General features: G+C 43.4%; 1 long non-coding RNA gene across 1 annotated transcript in view; it reads right to left on the reverse strand.

The window, feature by feature from the left end:
- Positions 1 to 2,837: 2,837 nt before the first annotated feature.
- Positions 2,838 to 25,943, reverse strand: part of LOC135058171 (uncharacterized) — a 32,712-nt gene continuing 9,606 nt past the window's right edge. The window contains exons 2-3 of the long non-coding RNA XR_010244654.1: positions 10,567 to 10,607; positions 2,838 to 2,882 (exon numbers count right to left, since the gene is read on the reverse strand). This is a non-coding gene — a long non-coding RNA (uncharacterized LOC135058171). The remainder of the gene's footprint in view (positions 2,883 to 10,566; positions 10,608 to 25,943) is intronic.

Consider the following 25,943-nt stretch of genomic DNA (forward strand, 5'->3'; position numbering starts at 1 on the left):
ACACATAATGTCCCTTACACATATGCCGCACATTATTAGTGCCCTTATACACATAATGACACTTATAGTGCCCCTTACACATATGTTACACATTATTAATGCCCTTATACAAATAATGACACATATAGTTCCTGGCATGAGTCTACTGGCAGCTCTGCTAACGTCGGCTGCCTATTTTTTATGAAAATGCATCTTATTTGCATTGCTATGTGGCTAGGATGCACAAGCAGCTTCTGCTGATTAAAATGATATGCAGCATGCCTATATATTGTGTGCGACTGTGGCTGTATCTGCATACAAAATGCTGCACACAGAATATAGGCATGCCGCATATCATTTTAATCAGCAGAAGCTGATTGTACCCCTAGGCATACCAGATGCCCTAGGCAATTGCCTAGTTTGCCTATGCCTAAGGCCGGCTCTGTGAAGGAACGAGATGGAGCAGGAGGGAGGAGCAGTATAAACATCTATAAGACAACCCCGAAGGTGCCATTCAAAATATCCTTACATCCTGGAGTAGAATCAATGAAATGTTAGTAATATAGCATGTAAAGGTGAAATTGTGAAACTTTTAATTTGGCAGAAGGAAAGACCGACAGCCTCTAAAGGTGTAATGATCCATGTAGCTTATATTGAAACTTAGTGCCATTCATTTCAAAGTTGTAATTTTTTTTCCCCACCCAGAATGTTGATGACACCCAATTCTGCATATCTCAACCAGAAAAATCCAAAAATTCAGCCTAACTGGAAGATATGGACCCAATCAGTGCCTGCACAGTAAATGACCAGATTGTTCAAAATGTTCCATCAACAACTGCTCAATTTTCAATATGGTGCTTAGATCAACAAACCTGTACTGACCTCAGAGCTATTGGAGGCTTCCAGGACGCATCATTCCCCAATCACAAACAATGTATGTGTAGCCCAGCTAAGTAAACGTTATTTTTAGTATATATAATTTGTATATCTATTATAAAATAAATAGTACCGATGAGTATGTATGTAGTGGTCTTAATTTCATTTATATAAGAGGAGTGAGTAAAGGCATGACATAGAAGCTTCTGGAGCCCATCGCGGGAGAGAAGGGAACCATGCGCCGGAAAAAGAGGAAAAGAGGACTAGTGACTAGTGAGCGAGGACAAGCAAGGACAGGGGGATCACGAGCCAGCCGCAGGAGGGAGATATAAGAGGCTCCCGCAGGTGACGCGAGGGGAGAGAGCCGTTGAACGTTGGAGAGGAGGGGGAACGAGGAGAGACGGAGCGGAAAACAGCCGGGACCCGTTTCTTTATCCCCGTGAATCAGCACCGCTTCTCTCCGTCAGTATCCAGAGGATTTGGTGAGCCAGCTAGCGATCAACGAGAGAAGATACTGACATACAGCTCCGTCAGCCGCCAGCCCGACACTACCGTACAGCTCCGCCAGCCCCCAGTTCCGTCGGGACGAAGGAGAGAGGGAGAGTGCCTGCTCTGTCAGCCGTCAGCCCGCCAGTCGCCAGCCCTCCGGGACAAAAGGTTAATGAGAGAGGGAATGCCTGATGCCTTACTTTGAGCCCGCTGGTGAGGGAGAGATAGAGCATTGGAGGACAGACAGACGGTGATTCAGGCAAAGGGACGGTGGCTCCGGTGAAGGTGGAACTGATGACGCATCTCATCTCCTATACAGTGCGGTGGTAAGATATTGATTACTATCGTGACAGCTGACAGCTTGGAAATCCCAGTCAGCAACTAACAAGTAGGGAGATACTACTTGTTATAAATAAAGAATTGCAGAGTAAATGTTTATTACTGTAGTAAAAGAGAACAACTGATACAAAAACCCCTCTAAATATAAAAGGAGGTAAGGAAGAGAGATGTTACGCATCATCTAATTTAATTCCCTATATGCCCAGCATGAGATCAGAAATTCATAACTGACAAGGGGGAGTGGCTTACAAACTATGCTGGAGGGTAGGGGGAGCATATGAAGGACATACAGTTTTATTGTGCATCAATAATTTACCACACATAAATTAAAGCATGAACTCTTCCTTCAGACTTTATCGATACAATTTATGTGTTACATTGAAGAGAGAGACATTAAGTTGCAACTTTTACCAGGCTCATATAAAGCTAGCTTATTCATTAATTGAAAGAAATTCAATGGATACAAGGAGGTGCTGTTGAAAGGAAAGATTACATGTTTACTTTTATTACTATGAGAAGAGAAAACCTTTGTTACATAATGATTTAGTCCTTTCCTTTACTTACACTAAAAGAAGGATCTTAGGATAAAGAAGATATACTATATACTACAGAGGAGCTTTGCATAATATTCTGCATAGACAAAGATAAGCATAATCGTTAAGTTGTCAGATAAAGACTAGGTTCACATTGCAAAGAAGAAAATTAACCTACATTTGCGATTCATAACCAAAAAATATAAAGTATACCATTATTTAACACTTGGATACCGGAATAAAAGACAGAGACTATTTTATCTTTAACGGCAGAAAGACTTTGATTACAAGGAAAAGCTATATAGTATTATAGTGGTAAACTGGACACTTCATACCTTTCTCACTACCTCTATGGATAGGAAACATGAAATATTGTTAATATTAAATTAAATTTATATTAGTTATGTTTTAAAGTCATATTATATATATATATAAATATATTAGTGAGTAATAAGAGTACCCGGGTCACTCGAGCACTTCTGGTGCCATTTTTATTGAAGTAATACAATTTTTTGTATATTGCATGCAACAGAATTGTAAAGTATTGCTTGATGTCAATAAATTATTCACTTTAATGGATATATTTAAAATACTATAAAGTATCGGTTCTATTTATAATACTTACCATCCAGGTTGAGACATATTGAATATAACAGTCCGATGATCCTGAAAGACAGAAGAGATAGAAGATACATGTATTCGATGATTACAGGTATTTAACTAATCCTTGGTATTCAGTAAAACTACAATACTAACTACACACATAGAGGTTAGGCTTACTCAAGCGAGCCTTACCAAAATTCCTATAAATATATAACATTAAAATAAGAGAAGCTTGAGTGGAGGCACGATTATTTCATATTATAGCCCTTTGATACCAAAGGAGACCAAATCCAATTCAGTCCTTATTGAGGAAAGGGTTACAACTGGAGGCACTGCTGAGATTCGAAGGTCTCATTACTCAGGATAAAGCAATGGAGAAATTTACCGAGGAAGACATAAGTGATTGGTGTTGTCGGAAAGGGAAAGATCTCAAGAAATGTTTCAGTGTGGGGGGAAATTTTACAGAGTTTTCTGATGAAGAAATCACAGAGAAATTGACAAAACTATATGGAGTGATTAGGCCCAAGATTATTGACAAATGGATTGGGGGATTGGGAAGAATTGCAGCAATATTGATAGAGACAGATAAAGAATTGGACGCTGAAGTGATACCCTCCGTAGTGATAGCTAGTGAAGAGACTGGAAGGAGATGGAACATCATGTGGCCTAATACACAAGATAAAGAAGCTACTAGTGCCCCTGTATCTGCTGCTATCGGACCTTTACTGAGCAACTCTAATGGAAGGGAAGAGAGTGGTGAAGGAGGAGATGCTCAAAATCCTAATATTAATATTAATGAAAATAATCAGTTCGAATCTGTCATGGATAGAGTAGTAACTCAATTGGAGAGGTGGCATTACGAAGGAAGTTACCGACGGTTGCGGATATTTTCTGGAATTACCCCAGTACCAGTAGGAGAAGAAACATATGAGACTTGGAAAGAAGCTGCGGTACAACAAACAGAGGAGTGGCAGTGCCCGGATCGCATTAATAGACAACGGGTAGTAGAAAGCTTGAGGGGACCTGCGATGGGGATCATACAAGCCGCTAGGCGAAGTAATCTCAATGCTACCTTAGATACTTATTTTGAGTCATTAGACTATGCATATGGAACGCTCGAAGATGTAGGAGATCTTACTTCCCGACTGCATCATACGTTTCAGGAACCAGGAGAGAAGTTGAGTGTATTTTTAATACGATTGGATAAACTATTGTATAAAATAGTAGATAAAGGAGGCATAACTAAGGATGACGTTGACAAAAGCAGGATGAAACAACTACTTCGGGGTGCTTCTACTATGGATCCGGTGGCTCAGAAATTGAGGTGTTCCAGTATAAGAGAACCCTCTCCCACCTTTAATGAATTATTGAAAGAGATAAAACAGGAAGAGGTGTTAATAGACATGAGGGAAAAGGTGGTGAAGAAGGTTAAGGTGGTTTTGCCTGTGGCTGACATTAATACTTTTGAAGATAAAATACTAAAAATGATGGACGAACAAAATAAAAAAAATTGAGCAATTTATTACAACACAAAATGACAGTGCCAGGGTTCCTTCACAAAGGTCTTCTAGCGATAACACTCTAGTGAGGGGTCTAGGTCGAGGGAATAGTAATTATGGGCGAGGATGCTTTAGATGTGGAAGACCTGGACACAGAGCATTTGAATGTAATGCTGCAAGAAGTATGAACCGGAATAATTCTAGAACCTCCAATGAAAATCAAGATCGAGAACAAGAGTCGGGAAACGGTCGGGGGCGGCCTGTGGACCCCGCACAGGCCCCCTAGAAGTCAGTAATTGTGCCATGGGGAATTCCTGGTGGAATGGAAGAATACCTGAAGGGCTAATAGGACCCGCTCCACTATTAATAGCAACAATAAATGGGTGTCCATGCAAGATTTTAATAGATAGCGGTTCCCAAGTCTCTATTATATTCCAAAACTGGTATGATAACAACATCCCTAATATACCCATTCAACCGTTGAGTGGTTTAGTAATATGGGGTTTAAGTGTGGAAAAGTACCCATATTTGGGGTATGTAATGGTTACCTTGGAGATTAATAGAAGTACCCCTGATGGAGTAGGGTTACAAGTGCCTCTTCTTGCTTTGGTGTGTCCGGAGATTCCAGAAGGAAGGGATGAACCCCCTGTGATAATTGGGACCAACACCAGGATTTATCACATTCTCACTGAATGGCACAAGAATGAAGATGAGCATTCAATTATAACTTATTGTGTATCATCAGAAGAGAAAATAGGAAGTTCTATTGGAAAGTTGGACAAATTTGATTCCTGTTTTCAGGGGAGTGATATCAATTCAGAGGAGAAGTCTACATTGATTAAGGAGCTGGAATCCAGAAACCAGGCTTTCTCCAGTGGAGAGTGGGACCTTGGAAAGGCAATAGGAGTGGAACACAGCATTAGATTAACAGATGAATCACCATTCCGTGAGAGATCTCGAAGAATTGCCCCAGCTGACTTCGAAGATGTGAGACAACATCTCAAAGGTCTATTAGAAAACCAAGTGATCATAGAATCTAGAAGTCCATATGCCTCTCCCATAGTGATTGCTCGAAAAAAAAATGGAAATATACGAATGTGCGTCGATTATAGGACGTTAAACTTGAGGACAGTATCGGATCAATACACAGTACCAAAAGTGGATGAGGCGCTTGACTGCTTACAAGGGAGTTCATGGTTTTCAGTATTGGATTTAAGAAGCGGATTCTATCAGATCCCTATGAAGCCAGAAGATCGGGAAAAAACTGCGTTTATATGCCCTCTAGGATTCTTTGAATTCATACAAATGCCACAAGGGGTAAAAGGAGCCCCCGCTACTTTCCAGAGGGCAATGGAAAAAACAGTAGGGGACATGAATTACCGTGAGGTCATCGTATATCTAGATGATATTATTGTTTTTGGTGCCACGTTACAAGAACATAACAAACGACTCCTCAAAGTTTTAGAGAGGCTGATGGAAGCAGGACTAAAATTATCCTTGGAAAAGTGTCATTTATGCCAATCCAAGGTGAAATACCTTGGTCATATAGTCAGTAGAGAAGGGGTGGCAACTGACCCTGATAAGGTGGAAGCTGTTAAAAATTGGCCCCGTCCAGCTAAGCTCAAAGAACTGAGATCTTTCTTGGGATTTTGCGGGTATTACCGTCGATTTGTCCCGAATTACTCTAATATTGCCAAGCCTTTGACGGACCTTACAAAAGGATACCCACCATTTAATAGGAAGAAGACTATAAATAAAAAAACCGGAAGCGACAGGGGTGCTGAAATATAAGATTAACGAACCTTTTGGAGAGCGATGGACACCCGAGTGTGAGATTGCATTTGTGACATTAAAATTGAAATTAACCACTGCTCCTGTTTTAGCTTATGTTAACCCTGAGCTACCTTATATTCTGCATATAGATGCATCGTTAAATGGACTGGGAGGAGTTTTGTATCAGGTGCATCAAAAAGAATTGAAGCCAGTATCTTTTATCAGCCGAGGACTCACTAGTAGCGAAAAAAGATATCCAGTTCACAAATTAGAATTCCTCGCTCTGAAATGGAGTGTAGTCGATAAGTTTCACTACTATTTATATGGGACGACTTTCGAAATTCATACGGACAACAATCCATTGACATATGTACAAACCACGGCCAAATTAGACGCAACTGGTCACTGCTGGTTAGCTGCTTTAGCTTTGTATAATTTTTCTTTAAAATATCGGTCTGGCGTCAATAATGTAGATGCTGACTCTCTTTCCAGGATCCCGAATCAACAACAATCAGAAGAAAGTGAAGGGGAAGATGCATGGATTGAAGTACCAGCGGGAGAAGTTAAAAGTATGTGTCACAATATATTTGTGAATGTAGTTACTGGAAGCAAATGTATCGGGACATTAGGTATGATGCCCACAGCATTACCTCTGTCCTATTGTTGGATTAGCCATGTAGAATTGGAAGGCCTCCCTAGAGTAACACGGAGTCAATTATGGCAAGAACAGCAGTATGATCCAGGAATCAAGTATTTGGTTCAAAAGAATGTGGATCAAACAATTTCACCTGAGTTGAGGGAAGAAGTTGCTTTATTGAAGAGACAAGAAAGGAATTTAATTTTCAAGAAAGGAATCTTGTATCGTTGCATGAAGCAGAAAAATGGACACCAACGATATCAACTGGTATTACCACGAAAATACCGTTCTTCAATACTGTATGCTCTTCACGATGAACATGGACATGTAGGATTCGAAAAGACCCTGAACTTAATAATTGATAGATTTTATTGGCCCAATATGAGAAAAGAGATACGCAAATATTGCCAGAACTGTGGGAATTGCGTTATAAGGAAAACTTTACCTGTTAGAACAGCACCGTTAGTAACATTTAAAAGCAGCGGACCCATGGATCTAGTCTGTATGGATTATCTCACACTAGAGGTGGAACCGGGGAGAAAATGTAACATACTGATAGTAACGGACCACTTTACCAGATACGCCCAAGCGTATGTTACCCCGAATCAGAAGTCATCTACTATAGCAGACACACTATGGGATAAATTTTTCATCCATTACGGTTTACCCAACAGAATACATACCGACCAAGGGAGAGACTTTGAAAGTCGATTGATAAAAGAATTGTGTCGAAGTTGTGGGATTGCTAAATCCAGGACTACTCCCTATCACCCGCAGGGTGATCCGCAGCCTGAACGGTTCAACCGGACTTTATTAGACATGTTGGGAACATTGAATCCAGTGAACAAACAACATTGGAAAAAACACATAAACCGTTTGGTCCATGCATACAATTGCACCCGTAATGAATCAACTGGGTTTTCACCGTATTACCTGATGTTTGGAAGAGAAGCTAAACTCCCTATCGATGTATGTATGGGAACTTCATCTGATGGGTGTCCCTTTAGATCTCATACAAAATATGTAGAAAAGTTAAGAAAGGAATTAGAAGAAGCTTACATCCTAGCTGAACAAGCTGCCAAACAGTCAGGAGCAAAGAATAAAATTTACTATGATCGGAAAGTTCGTGACCAAGTGTTATCCCCGGGAGATAGAGTATTAATGAAGCGACTAGGAACAGCAAAGAAGTTTAAAATTGCTACTCGGTGGAAAGAAGAACCGTATGTAGTGATTGAAAAGTTAAACAATCTACCAGTGTATAGGATACAGCTAGAAGATGGAAAAGGTGCTATTCTGACTCATCATAGACAGAATCTACTCTCTATAGGAAGAGAAGTACGCTTAGAGAGTCAAAATCTAGTAAGGAAAGATATCAATTTAACAGGAAAAGGAACAACAAGTAGTATTAGTAGACAATTAATATCACATACAGTTATGGAAGATGAAGATGACCCAGATACGGAGGATGGAGGGAGTTGTGGTCATTATTATATTGATCAGGATATTGGAGTCGATGGAGTAATGAATGGTGAGGAGAAACCTAGGCCTTTGGAGATTCAGGAAGAACTCGGTCAAGAAATTACCTATGCTTTTGATGCTGATAATAGTATTCCGAGTAATGAAGGCCATAGCTTAAGAGGGGATTTGGATACTCATTCTTATTCCCACAATTATGAGGAAAACACAGAGAGTGAATCTATGAATCGACCTCAAAGACAGAAACGACCCCCATTAATTCTCACATATGATCGCCTGGGTTCGCCTCAAATGGTCTCCAGGGTCATACACCCCAATCCAATACTCACTTGGCCCTATTTTGATAGTTATTATCAGGTGTTCAGTGACACGCCAGAAAATAATATTTATTCATGGTGATCAAGTTCAAATGGGTTTATCATGATCACCAGGGGGAGAGTGTAGCCCAGCTAAGTAAACGTTATTTTTAGTATATATAATTTGTATATCTATTATAAAATAAATAGTACCGATGAGTATGTATGTAGTGGTCTTAATTTCATTTATATAAGAGGAGTGAGTAAAGGCATGACATAGAAGCTTCTGGAGCCCATCGCGGGAGAGAAGGGAACCATGCGCCGGAAAAAGAGGAAAAGAGGACTAGTGACTAGTGAGCGAGGACAAGCAAGGACAGGGGGATCACGAGCCAGCCGCAGGAGGGAGATATAAGAGGCTCCCGCAGGTGACGCGAGGGGAGAGAGCCGTTGAACGTTGGAGAGGAGGGGGAACGAGGAGAGACGGAGCGGAAAACAGCCGGGACCCGTTTCTTTATCCCCGTGAATCAGCACCGCTTCTCTCCGTCAGTATCCAGAGGATTTGGTGAGCCAGCTAGCGATCAACGAGAGAAGATACTGACATACAGCTCCGTCAGCCGCCAGCCCGACACTACCGTACAGCTCCGCCAGCCCCCAGTTCCGTCGGGACGAAGGAGAGAGGGAGAGTGCCTGCTCTGTCAGCCGTCAGCCCGCCAGTCGCCAGCCCTCCGGGACAAAAGGTTAATGAGAGAGGGAATGCCTGATGCCTTACTTTGAGCCCGCTGGTGAGGGAGAGATAGAGCATTGGAGGACAGACAGACGGTGATTCAGGCAAAGGGACGGTGGCTCCGGTGAAGGTGGAACTGATGACGCATCTCATCTCCTATACAGTGCGGTGGTAAGATATTGATTACTATCGTGACAGCTGACAGCTTGGAAATCCCAGTCAGCAACTAACAAGTAGGGAGATACTACTTGTTATAAATAAAGAATTGCAGAGTAAATGTTTATTACTGTAGTAAAAGAGAACAACTGATACAAAAACCCCTCTAAATATAAAAGGAGGTAAGGAAGAGAGATGTTACGCATCATCTAATTTAATTCCCTATATGCCCAGCATGAGATCAGAAATTCATAACTGACAAGGGGGAGTGGCTTACAAACTATGCTGGAGGGTAGGGGGAGCATATGAAGGACATACAGTTTTATTGTGCATCAATAATTTACCACACATAAATTAAAGCATGAACTCTTCCTTCAGACTTTATCGATACAATTTATGTGTTACATTGAAGAGAGAGACATTAAGTTGCAACTTTTACCAGGCTCATATAAAGCTAGCTTATTCATTAATTGAAAGAAATTCAATGGATACAAGGAGGTGCTGTTGAAAGGAAAGATTACATGTTTACTTTTATTACTATGAGAAGAGAAAACCTTTGTTACATAATGATTTAGTCCTTTCCTTTACTTACACTAAAAGAAGGATCTTAGGATAAAGAAGATATACTATATACTACAGAGGAGCTTTGCATAATATTCTGCATAGACAAAGATAAGCATAATCGTTAAGTTGTCAGATAAAGACTAGGTTCACATTGCAAAGAAGAAAATTAACCTACATTTGCGATTCATAACCAAAAAATATAAAGTATACCATTATTTAACACTTGGATACCGGAATAAAAGACAGAGACTATTTTATCTTTAACAGCAGAAAGACTTTGATTACAAGGAAAAGCTATATAGTATTATAGTGGTAAACTGGACACTTCATACCTTTCTCACTACCTCTATGGATAGGAAACATGAAATATTGTTAATATTAAATTAAATTTATATTAGTTATGTTTTAAAGTCATATTATATATATATATAAATATATTAGTGAGTAATAAGAGTACCCGGGTCACTCGAGCACTTCTGGTGCCATTTTTATTGAAGTAATACAATTTTTTGTATATTGCATGCAACAGAATTGTAAAGTATTGCTTGATGTCAATAAATTATTCACTTTAATGGATATATTTAAAATACTATAAAGTATCGGTTCTATTTATAATACTTACCATCCAGGTTGAGACATATTGAATATAACAGTCCGATGATCCTGAAAGACAGAAGAGATAGAAGATACATGTATTCGATGATTACAGGTATTTAACTAATCCTTGGTATTCAGTAAAACTACAATACTAACTACACACATAGAGGTTAGGCTTACTCAAGCGAGCCTTACCAAAATTCCTATAAATATATAACATTAAAATAAGAGAAGCTTGAGTGGAGGCACGATTATTTCATATTATAGCCCTTTGATACCAAAGGAGACCAAATCCAATTCAGTCCTTATTGAGGAAAGGGTTACATATGCATTATCTGATTAATGGTTTTGGCCCAGAGGGAAATTATTGCCATTGCAATATTTTTCATACAGCTGGGCCCACTGAGGACTTTGGGTTCCTAGCTGATCTTCTGTTTGAGTGTGAAGACCAAGGACGTTTTGGGGGGGAATCTACTTTTCTTTGTCTTGCTTGAGATGTTGCATGTGGACTAACATTACAATTGATCAGTTCACTTCATAGAATACTTACCCCACTCATAATATGTAATACACCATGATCAAATGGTGGGAATAAGAGTAAAAAATGCCAGCTATGTAAGTTTCCATGGACTCATAGTGCATGACAGCATTACCATGCATTACACAATTTGATAGCATTTGCTGGTACAGAAGACACCGGTCTGCAGTGCTATCATCCACATCAATTGACCTTTCATTTTATAATAAGACTAATCAGTGGAACCTCCTTCTCTTGGTGTGTGTGGTTGGGAACTAGTCCAGTGCCTCTGTTATTACATTCCATTAAAATATCATTTTGTTAGACAACGCACATGCAGTACATCACATTATTTAGCTCAGGTCCTTGGTCACTAACAAGAAGTTTTACTGCCCATTGACAAAATGTCAGTGAATATTCTATTTCAAATCTGCATTATATTATCTAAATTTAGCCCAAGCTTGAACTACTATTTGCTCACTTCTAGCTAGAATAAGGAAATCCAAAACATTTTCTGCCAGGCCTCTGTACAGGCTGCAACCAAATTTAAACGATTGTTTTTGTATTCACTTTGCCTATTATTTGTATTTTTAAATTCTTCATGTCCTTCTTGCTTCATGCCCAGGGCTGGTGCTGGGATATTTGATGCAATCCTGTTATTTGCAATTTACTGCCCTCCACTTTTATAAATTAACATTTGTTTACCAGCCCTGTAACAGGACGCCGCTGCGCACTGCGCTGCACCCGACCCCGTCTTAACTGAACACCCCAGGGGATGGAAGAGTGGGACACCTTGATCCAACTCACTATCCTGCTGCTCTGAGCATCTTACATAAGCTTCAAGTGGCAGAACAGCTCCCATGGTACTAGGGGAGAAGACATAGAGTCGTGAGATGGTACCAGCAGTACTTACTGGTACCATCCCCAGGGCATTCAGCCCTGTGCAATGGCACCAGTTGCACCCCCTTCCTAAGACATGGCCATATTAACATATAGACACACAGGGAAGCTGCCCAGAGCCCCACAATTCTAGGGCCTTCGAGCAGGATCTGGCTGGGCCAGGGGGCTTCTTGAGAGGCAGGTAGTGAATTATACACAGCACCTCTGATTGAAAATTACACACAATCAGAGGAGCCAGGCAGCATTCTCTACCTGTCTTAAAACCTGCAGCCAGACAGTAAATGGCTGTGAGCATGCTGATTGGTGGATGGCTGGAGCTATCCACCAATCAAAGTGCTAACAGAAATTCAGTGACTGTAGAGAGACAACACGGGTCCGCAGGAGAGATAATTTATTATTCTTTTTAATTTATTCCTGTGAATTTGTGGCTAGACGGGTCAGTACACTGCTTTGCCCATGGCTTATAATGCTATTAAAATGGCCCTGTTGTTCACACCTGCAACCAGGTGGGCATTGTGCATGCCCAGCTCACCACATTGTCAACCACAGGGACAGATTTATCTTCTCTGGGGTGTAGAAATCTGTATCCAGGTCCCAAAGTAAATACAGTTGGTTACCATGTAGCCAGAATCACTTATCCAAGTATCCCCCGCTCACACATCCCTTATCCCAATATTTGTGAACCTCTATCTGAGAGATGATGGGAGAGGGGCATGTGCACGTAGCACAGGGGTGTGGCCTAGTCACATTTGGAGCATGCAACTCCCTCATTGACACGTCCAGCACTTCCGGAGCACTGGGATGTCCCAGCCCTTTTACCTCCATTAAAAACACCCTCTCAGTGCTGCACGCCACTATGAAGGAGCTCGATATAGTGGAATTTGCTTCCCAACATGAAAATAGGCCAAAAATCCTTTTATGTTGGAGCAACGTGACATTCCACTAAAATCAGGGCAGTATCCATATCTCAGCTTAGTAGCACTGACCACTTTGATGTTTGCATTCCCCAACTATTGACTAATGTAGGAACTCACCTCAGTGGTTTGTACAGTTTGATAACTGGGTTAGTCAGTTCTCAGACATCATACACATTAATAAACTACAATACAAAGCACACCGGGAAAATTCCCTGTTTGGCTATGACTGAATAACAGTAGCTAGACCTTTGAAAGATGCTTTGGGTTTGGCCCAGAGATGTATTTACAGACAAGTATTATTACTTTACCTAAAGTATCCAAGTCTTCTACATAATAACATATATACTGTATATATCAAGTGTTAAGCATGTCAAGCAAACATGACCTCATGTGAATACAATACTTCTGTGATATGACATTCTGCTTTCACCGGCAAATAGGTAAGTCACTGTGGAGCCCGATTTCCCCATCAAAGCCAGAATTAGGAAGAAAACATAAATGATGGTGTGTCACTGTCACTCATATCAAAATAAAACCCAACAAAAATCAGAAATAATCAGCAAAATACAATGCCCATAAGTAGGCATGGTAAACAATATTATAAACATGTAGCCAAGTAGGAGTACTGATAATATAGACAGGTATAGTGAGACCCACATAAGATGTAAGATCAATTATTAGCTCACAACCGATCTGATATATGGTAAGAAAACAAGAGAGAGCCCACTGCTCCAGAGAAGACCTAAAAGGAAAAGGGAGAAGATAAAATTGTAAAAGTCAAATCCAGGGTTGTAGAGAGCAATGGTGGTGGGGGCAAATCCTGGGGGCGTGGCAAGAGCAGTTTGGTAAAATCTTAAAACAACCTTGCACAGCAGCATATTGCGGATCAGATGGCAAGTGTCATTAACTTGGGATGAGAGAGTACAAATATATAGGGCAACCAGGTATTACATAATTTTTCTGCCAAACCCTTTATATTTGTTAAGTTCTACATCCAATCCATCATGAAGAGGAGAGAAATCCTAAGGAACAGCAAGGCAGTGTCAGGAGAGCCAGGGGCTATGCACTGAGACTGCGTCCTTTTCTTTGTCGCAGCTGCCAATTTGCTGATAATTAACCATATAAGCCTGCCTGGAGGAGAGGGTTGGTATAAATGTCCATGAAGACCCATTCCTTGGATATACATGAAAGGTATGTGTAGGGTGTGAGTTACATAAGGTTGCAGATGAGCCCTGAAGAAGTCGGTATCCGTTGGGCAAGTCGACAGTCACTAGATCGACCACTATTGACATGGTCGACATGGACAAATTGTCAACCCATTCAAATGGTCGACACATGACAGGTCAATGCATGAAAAGGTCGACATGGCTTTTTAAAAGAAAAATAGGATTTTAATTACCTACTGGTACATCCTTTTCTCATAGTCCGTAGGGGATACTGAGAATCCATTTAGTACCATGGGGTATACACGGGTCCACTAGGAGCCATGGGCATTATAGAAGTTTGATTAGGTGTGCTGGCTCCTCCCTCTATGCCCCTCCTACCAGACTCAGTCTAGGAAACTGTGCCCGAGGAGACGGACATACTTTGAGAGAAGGCTATATAAGGATAGTGGGGAGATTCTGAACCAGCACACACAAACAAGAGGAAAGCCATGCTAACCAAAACTTGTAAACATGAACAGCAACAGCTGAACCAAACAACATTACTTAACCAAGTAACAGAAGAACGAAGCACCTGGCGGGCGCCCAGTATCCCCTACGGACTATGAGAAAAGGATTTACCAGTAGGTAATTAAAATCCCATTTTCTCTTACATCCTAGGGGATACTGGGAATCCATTTAGTACCATGGGGAAATACCAAAGCTCCCAAACCGGGTGGGAGAGTGCTGAGGTTCCTGCAGAACTGATTGACCAAACTGAAGGTCCTCAAAGGCCAAAGTATCGAACTTGTAAAACTTAGCAAACGTGTTCAAATCAGACCAAGTAGCTGCTCTGCAGAGCTGTAAAGTCAAGGCACCCCGTGCAGCCACCCAAGAAGAACCTGGTTAGCGAACCTGGATAGTGAGCCTGATCCAGTGTGCAATTGACTGCTTTGAAGCAGGACACCCAATCTTATTGGGATCATTGAGAATGAACAGTGAGTCCGACTTCCTGTGACGAACTGTTCTCTTTACAAACACCTTCAAAGCCCTCACAACACCCAAAGAGTTTGAAGCAGCAGAGGTGTCCGATACAACCGGAACCACAATAGGTTGGTTGATGTAAAACGCGGACACCACCTTAGGAAGAAATAGCTGATGAGTCCTGAGTTCAGCTCTGTCCTCATGGAAAATCAAGTAGGGGCTCTTGTAAGACAACGCCCCCAGTTCCGACACACATCTTGCTGAAGCCAAGGCCAATAGTGTGACGGTCTTCCACGTAAGGTACTTGACATCTACCTCCTGTAATGGTTCAAACCAGTCTGATTGGAGGTACTGCAGCATCAATTTGAGATCCCATGGTGCCATGGGAGACACAAAGGGCGGTTGGATGTGCAGCACCTTTTAAGAACATCTGAACCTCAGGGAGAGAAGCCAGTTGTTTCTGAAAGAAAATAGATAAGGCCAAAATCTGGACGTTTAAGGAGCCCAGACGCAGGCCCACATCCACATCCACTCCCGACTACAGAAAAAGCGCTTGAACTTCTTTTTGAGTCAAGAGGCCACCATGTTGATTTGTGGATACCCACACCAACGTGTCAACCACCGTAACACCTCCGGGTGAAGGCCCCATTCCCCTGGGTGCAGGTCATGTCTGCTGAGGAAGTCTGCTTCCCAGTTGTCTACTCCCGGAATGAAGACTGGCAACAATGCCACAGCGGGGTTTTTTTTCACCCAGAGGAGAATTCTTGACACCGCTGACATTACGGCTCTGCTTTTTTTCCCACCCTGTCGGTTTATGTACGTCACCGCCATCACATTGTCCGACTGGACCTGAATGGCCTGGTTCTGAAGAAGAAATGAGGCCTGCAGAAGGGCATTGTAGATAGCCCTGAGTTCCAGGATGTTTATTGGAAGGACGACTTCCTGACTTGACCATCTTCCCTGAAACTGTACCCCCTGGGTGACTGCGCCCCAACCTCTGAGACTTGCATCTGTGGTTTGCAGAATCCAATTCTGAATCTCGAACCTTTGACCCTCGACTAGGTGAGAAGTTTGTAGCCACCACAGGAGGGAAATCCTGGCTTTTGGGGACAGACAAATTCTTTGGTGCATGTGAAGATGCGATCCTGACCATTTGTCCAACTGATCCAGCTGGAAGGGCCTCACATGAAACCTTCCATACTGAATCGCCTCGTAAGAGGCCACCATTTTCCCCAGAAGGCATATGCAGAGATGCACTGAGATCCGGGTTGACTCCAGGACAGCCCGAACCATTGACTGGATTACCATTGCCTTTTCCAAGGGAAGGAATACTCTCTGAGACTCTGTGTCCAGTATCACCACCAGGAAATGAAGCCTTTGCATTGGTTCTAGGTGAGCTTTTAGTAGGTTCAGAATCCACCCACGATTCAGGAGAAGTCTGGTTGAGAGACCAATGTTCTCCAACAACTGCTCCCTGTATGGTGCTTTTATTAGAAGATTGTCCAAGTACGGAATTATGTTTACTCCTTGTTTGCAGAGTCGTACCATACTTTCTCTGCCATCACCTTGGTGAACACCCTTGGTGCCGTGGAGAGACCAAATGGCAGGGCCTGGAACTGGTAGTGACAGTCCTCCAGTGCAAACCGTAGATAAGCCTGATGAGGCGGCCAGATCGGAATTTGAAAGTACGCATCCTTGATATCCAGAGACACTAGGAATTCCCCTTCCTCCAGACCTGAGATCATCGCTCTCAGAGACTTCATCTTGAATTTGAACACTCGTAAGTACGGGTTCAACGACTTGTGGTTCAGAATCAGTCTTACCGAACCGTCCGGTTTCGGTACTACAAACAAGCTGGAGTAGTAACTCTTGTTTTGTAGATGAATTGGAACAGTGACCTGGGTCTGTAACAGTTTTCGAATGGCATCTTGTAAGGTTATTTTGCCTCCTGTGAAACTGGTAAGCCTGATTTGAAGAAGCTGTGAGGTGGGAGTTCCTGGAACTCCAGTCTGTAGCTCTGGGAAATAAGGTCTATGACCCAGGGATCCTGGCAAGATCTTGTCCAGATGTGACTGAATAATTGTAGTCAGGCTCCCACCGGCATGTCTCCCAGGCATCACAGTCTCCCAGGCATCAGGCTGAAGGCTTTGAGGAGGCGGACCCTGAGCTCTGTTCCTGTGAACCAGCAGGTGCTAGTTTGCGTGGTTTCCGTCTATCACCTCTGGCGGCAGTAGAGGAACCTCTGGCCTTGCCCTTAAACTTGGCAGTACGAAAGGACTGTAAATTGGGACCTGAGTAGGCCTTTCTAGCTGGAGGAGCTGCAGAAGGTAGGTATGTAGACTTACCCGCAATTGACAAATTGGAGATCCATTTGTCAATTTCATCTCCAAATAAGGCCTCACCTGTGAATGGCAGGCCTTCCACTCCTTTCCTGGAGTACGCGTCTGCAGTCCACTGACGTAGCCATAAACCCTTGTATGTGCTGCAGGAGCAAAATAATTCCCTCTTTAGGTAAGGTGTCTAGCCCCTCAAGCAAATTACCCAAACATTTTGCAATAGCTTGTGTATTCCACCCACAGGCTATAGTGGGTCTCTGGGCTACCCCAGCATTTGTATACAGAGATTTGAGTGTAGTCTCAATTTTGCAATCAGCCGCCTCCCTCAGTTAGGCTGCAACAGGGACAGGTAAAACAATTTTACATGATAGCCTGGAAACTGACGCATCCACTATCGGTGGAGTTTTTTTTTTATTTTTTACTGTCCTCAGGAGGAAAAGGAAAAGATAACAACCGCCCAGGAATTTGAAATTTCTTATCAGGATTTACCCATGGTTCTTCAAACAGGGTATTTAGTTCCTTTGACACAGGAAAAGTGGCCGAGGATTTTTTCTGTATACAGTATCAAAGTAAGATTCTTCAGTCTCCTCTGTCACCTTATCAGGTATATTTAGACCTTCTCTGATAGCATCTATCAGAACCTCTACACCAGGCCTGGCCAACCTGTGGCTCTCCAGCTGTTGTGAAACTACAAGTCCCAGCATGCCCTGCCACAGTTTTATTATTAGGGGATGCTAAAACTGTGGCGGGGCATGCTGGGATATGTAGTTTCACTACATATGGAAAGCCACAGGTTGGCCAGGCCTGCTCTACCTCCTGCGACAGAGTACCCTCCCTCACCTCTATGTCCACCTCACCTTCCTCCATTTCTGACCCTTCATCATCAGAGTCAGACTGCAGGCTATGGGCCAAAGTACGTTTTTGCAGACAGATGGTAGAGGACTGAGATGCTGGTCTGGGTACTGAGCCCTTTTTCATAAACTCAGCCATAGACTGTCTTAAGTATTGCATCTCCTCTTTACGAGATAATTTAGTAGAAATAGTGGAAATCATTCCCCTAATGGAGTCCAGCCAAGCTGGTTCTTTCCCACTAGCCTGGGAAGGGATACTACACTGTGCACACACTAGTGAACCCCCAGGAGAAGAGGAACACTGTGCCTTACATAAAATACACTATTTGCCTGACATACTGCAGTAGTGACATCATACACACATGAAAAGGTTAAAAGCACAATTGACCCACAAAGACATAGGGGTCTATTTACCTAAGCCTTGGATGGAGATAAAATCGCTGGACATAAAGTACCAGACAATTGGTTCCTAACTGTCATTTTTCAAACACAGCCTGTGGCATATTTTAGCAGTTGGGAGCCGATTGGTTGGTACTTTATCTCCAGCGACTTTCTCTCCATCCAAGGCTTAGTAAGTAGACCACGTAGAGAGTATGGAACCAGCAAACAGCGCCCTTATCGCTAATGCCAAGCTTAGCCAGGTCGCAGACTAAGTACCTAGATTAGGGATCTAGTACACTAGTAATCGCCCCCCCCCCCCCCCCCCCCCCGGTACCGCTGAGGTAAACTGGAGGCTGACCGGAGGAGCTGCGCGTTCCTGTCAGTCAGCATCTGTGTCAGCCGCAGTAGAGAAAATGGCGCTTGTGAGTTGCTGGATCTGCTCATAGTGATGCCCCGCCCCTTCAATGGCGCATGTGTCTGTGTGCATAAAATGGAGACAGACTTCTTTTGTGGCTTTGTTGTCAGTCTGGGTACTGTGTACACAACAGTGTACTTAGTCAGGAGACACAGTCCGCCCCGCGTAGAAGCATCTCCGCACCCTCATGCCGCCATAATGGCCAGCGACCATCTAACCGGGACGCCGACTTAGTACTCACCACTCTTCATTCTTCTGGCTGTTAGGGGTGGCGGCAGGGCCGGACTGGCCATCTGGCACTTCTGGCAAATGCCAGAAGGGCCGATGGCCACTTGGGCCGGTCCAGCGGTCACTGAGACACGCTGCCGCTCAGTCCGGCGGCAGCATGTCTCAGCTGTCAGGAGAGGAGAGCAGAGCGCCCGCCAGCGCGGCTGTGTCTGGTGCTGCGGCGGCTTCGTTCAAACCAGCCGCCAGTTCGTAAGCCAATCAGAGCTCGCGGACCGGCTGCCAATCAGAAGCCGCCGGTCCGCGAGCTCTGATTGGCTCACGAACCGGCGGCTGGTTTGAACGAAGCCGCCGCAGCACCAGACACAGCCGCTCTGCTCTCCTGATTCACCCCCGTCCCTCACAGCCCGGAGGAGCAGCAGCAGCAGTAGCAGTGCAGCAGCGGTAAGTAGCTGCAGCACTGGCTGCTGTGGGGACAATTGTATATCTGGCACTGTGGGGGCAATTGGCTGGCACTGTGGGGCATTTGTATACCTGGCACTGTGGGGGTAATTGTTTACCTGGCACTGTGGGGGCATTTGTATACCTGGCACTGTGGGGCATTTGTATACCTGGCACTGTGGGGGTAATTGTTTACCTGGCACTGTGGGGGCATTTGTATACCTGGCACTGTGGGGGCATTTGTATACCTGGCACTGTGGGGGCATTTGTATACCTGGCACTGTGGGGGCAATTGTTTACCTGGCACTGTGGGGGCATTTGTATACCTGGCACTGTGGGGGCATTTGTATACCTGGCACTGTGGGGGCATTTGTATACCTGGCACTGTGGGGGCATTTGTATACCTGGCACTGTGGGGGCATTTGTATACCTGGCACTGTGGGGGCATTTGTTTACCTGGCACTGTGGGGGCATTTGTATACCTGGCACTGTGGGGGCATTTGTATACCTGGCACTGTGGGGGCATTTGTATACCTGGCACTGTGGGGGCAATTGTTTACCTGGCACTGTGGGGGCATTTGTATACCTGGCACTGTGGGGGCATTTGTATACCTGGCACTCTGGGGGCAATTGTTTACCTGGCACTGTGGGGGCAATTGTGGATCTGGCACTGCACTATTGGGGGCATATAATGTAAATTTCGGCTCATACCGGGTGCTATAATGTAAATTTCGGCTCATACTGGGTGCTATAATGTGAATTTCGGCTCATACTGTGTGGTATAATGTGAAAGAGGTACCAGTACTAGATAGTATAAGGGGTCCTACTATTGTGGTGCATAATACGTATAAGGGGTGTATGGTGTGATAAACTACACTGAAGGACACGCCCCCTTTTGAGTGGCCACGCCCCTTCTCCGGAGCGCGTGCGCCTTTGGCGCGCGCTTATTTACAAACTTCACATTTACATACCCCCACTTAAAAATTTCCACTTCAACCACAGGTTGTGTGTATTTTAATAGAAAATGATGTACGCTTGTATGTTGTTAGAATATTAATTATATTTGTAAGAGCATAGACTAATAAGTGGGAGGAGTCAGGAATAGTAAGGGGAGGAGTCACAGAGGTGGGCCTGTGTGCTTCAAAAATGCCAGGGCCTATTTTTAGTCCCAGTCCGGCCCTGGGTGGCGGCATGCTGCGGGATTGTACGCTGGCCGTGGTGGGGCTTGCGACTAGTTCGCTCAGGAGCTAGTGTCCTGTCAGCGGAGAATGGGACCATAATCCCTTAGTGGTCCCACGAACTTAAAAAACAAATGCAGGAAACTCTTCAGGAGCTTCCAGAGACGTGACCGGCTTCTCCAGGCACATTTTCTAAACTGAGTCTGGTAGGAGGGGCATAGAGGGAGGAGCCAGCATACCTAATCAAACTTCTATAGTGCCCATGGCTCCTAGTGGACCCGTCTATACCCCATGCAGTGGCAAACGCAGGATTTGCATGGGGTTTTTTCCAGAACTGGGCGGAGCCATTCACGGGGGTGGGGACTGAGGTGACCCAGTATATGCTGGGTCCGTAAAACTAGTGTGTCTGTGTGTATATATATATATATATATATATATATATATATATATATATACATACACACATATCTACACATATATATATATATATATATATATATATATATAGTTATCACAGAAAAGGAATCCGGGAAGCCGCAGTGACACTCTCAGAAATAAGGTCCAGGTGTCCGGTCAATAAAGTTAATGTAACATCTCATATCCACGTAGCAACATAGACAGGACCAGCACACTGTAATTTTGTCAAAATGCCGTATTTACTCCATATAAGTGAATAAAGATACAAGGCTCGTCATATACTCATCGTTTGGCAAGCACAGGAAAACACAGTAGACCTCCCAAACAGCCGTTTTTGGACTTAATCCATCATCAGGGGAACAGTCATCAACGTGCCATAGTGCGTTGTGCAAAGAATGCCTGTATAAAGTGCCAAAACCATGTTCACTTGTATGCTCTATTTAAGCACACCTAATGACGCTTACCTGCCACACCTGAAGTCACCGTCATCACTCCCCGCCGCTCAGAACTATCTCCCCGCCCGGCCGGGACCCACCGCCGCCGGAGCGCACGCCAATGACCCACATGGCCGGAAGTCCGGGTGCGCGACACGCACGCGTCGCCCAACCGGAAGTCCGGACCCGTGGAACGCATCAGAATCAGAATCAGAATCAGCTTTATTGGCCAGGTGTACTCACGTACACTAGGAATTCTTTGTGGTACAATGCATCGCCAAGCAGCAACATGAAGGGGGAATACATAGCATACGAAGGGGGAAGAACATAGCATACATTACACACATTACACGTATGAGTTGATACTGCACATTGCAACTGTACAATAGACTCAACATATTAGACATATTATACATGTAGGACTAAACACAAAGGCTGCTTGGCAGAGCAGCACCGAGGCAGCCATCCGCGGCGCCAACTAGAACTCAAACAATGCACATAATACAGAAGATTTAAGTATTACATCAAAAGATAAACCACACAGACAATAAAGACAGAAAGCATAATGCAGGGTTGGTGTAAGCATTTTGGGTAATAACCTCCAGGGGTTGTGTATTCCACCCTCACAAGGTACCAGGTGCGGCAGCCATCTTAGGCGCTCTGCGTAGGATTACCCAGGGTGGAATAGTCCACCCCTAGAAGAGAACACAAAACGGGGAGATTGCAGAGTCCTTAGGTTCAGAGTAGGGTTCCAGTAAAACCATCAGGTCCATGTATCATGCGCTCCACCGAGTTTAATGTTGGTTTCTTTTGGAGTGCACTTGATTAGTTTTTCACTCGGTATATGATGGAGAATGATATTGGTAATCTTACAGGAACCAAGAGATTTCTTGAGAAAGATGTCAGTCGTATTTTATTTAGCACAACTGATCAGCTTGCTTTTGATGTAGATTACCAGCCGAAGTAAATAGTGATTTGCTTAAATTACGCAAGCGGTTGATTGAATTAGAATTGCATGGTTTAACGCTTTCCCAGTATCATAAGGAGAACCTCATCCCGAGAGGGTTGAGGATTAGGAACCAACCGACTATTGGGCGCAATAGTAAAGAATTTTGCAGGCAGTGGTGCCAGATACTAAATCAGTGCAGCTTTGATTTAATGGTGCTAATTGTACAACAAGTAAATTCTGACATAGACAATGTAAAACGGGAAATAACTTTGTGTGAAGCCCAGGGTCTTGCTATTTTAAAAGCTGACAGCACAGTGGACTGGTTGGCACAACTTGACGAGAGTTTGGTCTCATTCAAAAATGAATTGTTAGCCTTTAAGAAGACCAAGTATAAAAAGGTTAAGGATGATTACAAGGAGCTTAGGGTGTATCCCTGGGTTTTTTCTCCATTGAATCGTAGACCTTGGAGAACGGGACAGGGATATAGGAGGAGGAATGATATGCACTTTACTGATTTAGAATCTCAGACGTCACATAGTGACTCAGACACTTCTGCCCAGGGTAAGAGCTCGACGTCTTTTTTAGGCGAAAGAGCAAATACCAGGAGTTATGTGAGGGGCAGCAGAAATCCAAAAAACCTTGCAGACGGGGAGGGCAGAGGCACAAAAGCCACAGGAAAAGGTCAGAGGGGAGGCAGGAGGTAGCAGTGTTGAACTTATCGACCTATTCCCCTACTGATTTAGAGATATCTGTCTTATCCAAGGGATTAACTCATGTACAGACATATCGTCAAAATAAATTTAATTGTGAAGTTGAATTGTACAAATTTCAAAGACAGTTAAGGCTTAAAAATCATTTTTTCAAGAAAGGGGAACAAGAGGGAAAGCTCACACTGTTTAGGGGTAAGAGTACCTTTGAGCCACCGGCAACAAATGCCTCTATAGAAACGTTTATGAGGCTTGTACGGAGTGAAACTTTATCCTCCATACAAAACACTAGGCTACGGTTCTCTAATATGTCTAGACAGGAAACGGAGGCTGTTAAGAGCCTACGTGACAATCCAGGAATAGTCATACGCCCCGCCGATAAGGGCGGGGCGATTGTCTTAATGGACAGACTGGATTATATTGATGAGATATCACGCCAACTCTCTGACGTCACATGCTATAAACTTCTGCCCGGTGATCCGATTGAGCGTTTTAAGAGAGAGATTGATTCCATCATTCTCTTGGGTAGGTCTAATAACTGGGTTGATGAAATGACGGTTGACTTTTTGACACAAGAATTTCCTATAATCCCATTAATTTATGTGCTACCTAAAGTGCACAAAACGCTAGATAAACCTCCGGGTAGGCCCATAATATCCTCGAGGGGATCTTTGGGTCAACCTATATCCCAGTATATTGACCACCATTTGCAACCGGTGGTCCAGACCACACCTTATTACATCAGGGACACTACAGACTTTTTGTGTAAATTAAGAGCCACCGGTCCACTGGTACCTGGATGTATACTGGTGACACTAGATGTCACCAGTTTATACACGAATATTGGTCATGAGGAAGGCATTGCTGCTGTCAGAAATGTTGTTGGCCACAGTCCACAGTATGAAGGTCCACCATTGGAATTTTTAATGTTATTGATTGAAGTAGTTCTTCATAAGAACTACTTCTTATTTAATAATTAATTTTTTTTGCAGCTCAAGGGTACGGCGATGGGGTCTAATATGGCCCCATCCTACGCCAATATTTTTATGTACCAGTATGAGTTATTACATATCATGGGCGATCCCATATTTTCACGGCATATAAAGTTTTATGTACGTTTTATTGACGACTTATTCATGCTGTGGACTGGTGGACAGAAACTATTAGATGATTTTGAAGATAAGCTTAACAAATTACCGGGATCTATCAAATTCACCAGTGCCAGTAGTGATGTTGAGATTAATTATTTGGATGTTTTGGTGCGCATACAACATGGGACATTGACGACTGGCATGTATAGGAAGCCCACTGACAAAAACTCTCTCCTGCTTGCGTCAAACTTTCATCCGGTAGCGTTAAAGAAAGGACTACCGTACTCGCAACTGATTCGGGTCGCAAGAATTGTCTCTGATAGAGCTGCATTACCTGAGGCCCTACAATCTATGGGTGACAAATTTGTTGATAGGGGTTATGATGCAAGGGAAGTGAAAGAGGTGATAACATGTTGTTTGCAACTATCCCGGGAAGAATTATTGAAACCCCAACAGAGACCAAAGAGTAACAGAATGGTGTATGCCAGCACATATTCGATTTCCTCAAGTAAGGCTCGTCAATCTATCTTGAAACACTGGCATATATTGCAGACCGATCCAGTGATGAAACACTTCTGCGAAGAGACACCTTTATTTGGCTACCGTCGTAGCCATAATCTGAAAGAGGAGGTGACCTTTTCCGACATCAGCCCCAGAGTGGGTAGGGGTAACAGATGGCTGCAGTTACAAAAGGGTGCCTTTAAGTGCCATGGCTGTGTGAATTGCAGCTTTATGATGACAGGAAAGACATGCAGTCATCCTACTAAAGGAACAGTGTACCCGTTACGATTCCGGATGTCGTGTGACACTAAATTTGTGACATATATGATCCTTTGTCCCTGTGGGAAAATCTATATAGGGAAAACGATACGGATGTTGAAGGAGAGGATAGCCATGCATAGATCCTCTATAAAAAAGGCGTATCAGAAAATGGATGGAAGCACGCCACCGGTGGCTAGACACTTTGTGGCCATGGGACACAAATTAAGTGAATTTAAATGTATGCCTATAGACCATGTACCACCTTTGAGAAGAGGAGGAGATAGGCATAGACTGCTATTACAACAGGAATGCCGGTGGATTTACATGCTGGATGCGATGGTCCCTAATGGACTAAATGAGGAATGCTCATTTGCCTCTTTTTTGTAGGACTGGCGCTGGTGATAGATTGAAGATCCCATTAGCGATATATGGTTATGTATAATGAACAAATGTGTTGATTCTGGGCTTAATTAATAGGTTGTTTCGTTATCATTCTCCATGTTTTAGGTAGTACATGATGTTAGCTCCGTTAATACTAGAGATGAGCGCCGGAGATTTTTCGGGTTTTGTGTTTTGGTTTTGGGTTCGGTTCCGCGGCCGTGTTTTGGGTTCGACCGCGTTTTGGCAAAACCTCACCGAATTTTTTTTGTCGGATTCGGGTGTGTTTTGGATTCGGGTGTTTTTTTTAAAAAACACTAAAAAACAGCTTAAATCATAGAATTTGGGGGTCATTTTGATCCCAAAGTATTATTAAC

Source organism: Pseudophryne corroboree, chromosome 3 (assembly GCF_028390025.1).
Source record: "Pseudophryne corroboree isolate aPseCor3 chromosome 3, aPseCor3.hap2, whole genome shotgun sequence".
Classification (NCBI taxonomy): domain Eukaryota; kingdom Metazoa; phylum Chordata; class Amphibia; order Anura; family Myobatrachidae; genus Pseudophryne; species Pseudophryne corroboree.